A 2,900-nucleotide genomic window follows, 5' to 3' on the forward strand; every position below is an offset into this window, starting at 1 on the left:
TGATGCATTCATGGGCTTGGTTTATGCTTCTTGCATGTTAGTTAAAATTTGTGTTTTGGATGGTTATGGACACCTTGAAATTCGGCCTTGCACCTATATGTGTATATATGTTTGCACATGATATTTTGATTATGAAGAAAGTGATAAATATGTTTGTTTAAAGAAGAAATTTGTTGAAGAATGTTGTGAAATTTGCATGTACATTCGGCCTAGTACATGTATAGTCTGAAAAACCTTGAAATTATTTTTGATTTTGTGTATTTATGACCATGTATAATCGGCCACATGATTAATTTGAGCACTTGATGTTATGTTAAAATTCTTGAGCTTAAATATATGGATGTATGTATATGTGGCCATATAATGGCGTTTTGGTTCAAAGGTTGAATGATAAATTATAATAAAGTGAGATGATATGAGATGCCGAATGTGATTTACTAGTAAACATTATTGATAGAAATATTGAATACTCCTACTTGTATTTGTTAAGCTCAAGAGCAAAAGGGAGCTAAATCCGATAAAGGGAAGGAAAAAGTGATCGAATAGCCGTTGAAGCCGTTCGACAACATCCGAGGTAAGTCCTCAAGAAATGACCCTACTCGAATTATGTGAAATGAAATATGGATGTGTAATGATTATTGATTTATGTGTGTATGAGTATTTGAATGATACCCGGCTAAGTCCCAAGGCGATTATGCTAGTGATATGTTTGTGTTTGAGCCTTAGTAACGAAAATGAAACATGGATGTGTAATGATTATTGATGTATGTGTGTGCATGAGCAATTGAATGATATCCGGCTAAGTCCCAAGACATTTATGCTAGTAATTATATCCAGGTTAAGACCAAGGCAATTGTGCTAGTGACTACATCCGGCTAAGACCAAGGCATTCGTGCAAGTTGTTAAATCCGGCTAATACCAAGGCATTTGTGCAAGTCGTTCTATCCGGGCTAAGACCAGAAGGCATTTGTGCATGTGGTTATATCCGGTTGTATTCCAAAGAAGCTTGGGCTGGAGGTGAGCGTTGGTTGCTGTAATAAATTTAATTAGTACGCTCGAAAAGCCCAAAGGATAAGGTATGTTTATATGTGCATTGGAAAAGTCGATATGTTTGAGTAACATTCGTTCAATCGACTAACGAGTTTTCAGCTATTGAATTGGTTGATATCTTGTGAAAGTATATAATGATGAAGTGTGAAGTAAGTATGATTATGTGAATGTGTATTAATGAAATGATTCATTTGGCTATGTGAATGTAATGCTTTAGTTAAAGCTGATTTTATTGCTTGAGACTTACTAAGCATAAAATGCTTACTCCGTTGCTTTGGCTCTCTGTTTTATAGATTTTGCTCGTTAGCGATCGGATTCGGGATCATTAAAGTCGAAGTCATCTACACTATCAAAGCCTCCATTTTGGTATAATTTTGGTTGAACTTTGAAATGGCATGTATAGGACTACCCTATTGTTGAAGGTCATGTACCTTTCGGTTTTGTGTAAACTTGGATAGCCATGCGAAAATGGCTTATATACGTTTTTGGTATGATACTATAATCGTTGTATGTTGATCATTATGGGGTATGGAATTGTTTTGAGAAGATTAGCCATTGGAATGGTTAATCATGATCACACTTTGTGCTATGTATGCAAAGAGGGCAATTGAATCGTGGAAATCATGAAATAGGTAAAGGTTACCTTGAAAACAGATGCTGGCAGCAGCAGTGGTGTGGTTTTGAAAAATCACCAAAAATTGTAGGAATGGTATTAAATAGTGAATAAGTTATGTGAATGAACCTTGATGAGTCTAATTTCATATGGAAGAAACGAAACGGTCATAGGAGTTACTTGTTAAGAGATATTAAAGTTATCGTGAGACAGGGCCCGAACGGTTTCTGGGTCCCCTGTCGCAACTTTAAAAATTTACTATAAATTATCCAGAAAGAATTAGGAGTCATGCCTTATATTTTCAGATTCCATTTTGAGTCTAGTTTCATTAGAAAGAAACGGCACCAGTATTAAAGCCCTGTACAGAGAGATATTAAAGTTGTAACGCATGAAGGTCAGAGCAGTCAATCCCTGTAACATGGGTGACTTTAACTAATAAACTGTACCAATTGGCCCGACCAAAAGTTCTAGAAATAAATCCATGGAAGGATATATGAGTCTAAATTCAGGGAAAATTTACAGAATCAGTTTCTGAGTTTTGAAACTCGAGATATGATTTTTAAGGCGAAAGTGATGCAGTTTTCCAGCCTGTCTGGAAATGCCAAATTGGTCGGTGCTTTAAGAGGACTTGGCTCGTTAACCCCTCGCGTCCGACACCGGCGATGGTCTCGGGTTCGGGGTGTTACATCTCATGTCTCAAAACATGATTAAGTACCGTCTTATTGAACTTTCTCTATTTAATACTCAAATAGTTCCGTACGTTCTTGTGTCACCTCGTACTAACCTCTTTCTCAACCATATCATTCGTTTACCCATTGAACCATTCGAAATATAAGTCGGATACTCAAAGATCTCAATCGATAAGTACCTATACCATGGCCCGTAGCCAAATCAAGGTAACTTATCTCAGAGTACCTATACCATGGCCGATAGCCAAATGAAGGTATTATTCGCACCCGAAGTGTCGATATGATTGCCCGAAGCCAACACAATAACCTAATGACATGTCACTAGCATTCTAAACTATTCCTAAGGCTCAACCGAGAAGTTTCACTTGTCGATTTCATCATCGAACACAATTACCACATATATTTATAATGAAATTACCACATACGAACTTCCCTCGTATTTGGAATTGACGAATCGGATCGATTACTCAATAACCTTGCTTTTCCCCCGATCTAAATCCAAATTCCTCTTTTCTTGATCTTAATTGCTTGAAATAACCTAGTCGAAT

At 36.8% G+C, this 2,900-nt stretch overlaps 1 long non-coding RNA gene across 1 annotated transcript; it reads left to right on the top strand.

Annotated features, from left to right (window-relative positions):
• The first annotated feature begins 486 nt into the window (after positions 1-486).
• Positions 487-1,627, top strand: LOC128295079 (uncharacterized). Its single transcript, XR_008285381.1, has 2 exons — positions 487-574; positions 1,344-1,627. It is a non-coding gene; the product is annotated as an uncharacterized LOC128295079 (long non-coding RNA).
• The last annotated feature ends 1,273 nt before the right edge of the window (positions 1,628-2,900 follow it).

This window comes from Gossypium arboreum, chromosome 7 (genome assembly GCF_025698485.1).
Source record: "Gossypium arboreum isolate Shixiya-1 chromosome 7, ASM2569848v2, whole genome shotgun sequence".
In the NCBI taxonomy this organism is placed as follows: domain Eukaryota; kingdom Viridiplantae; phylum Streptophyta; class Magnoliopsida; order Malvales; family Malvaceae; genus Gossypium; species Gossypium arboreum.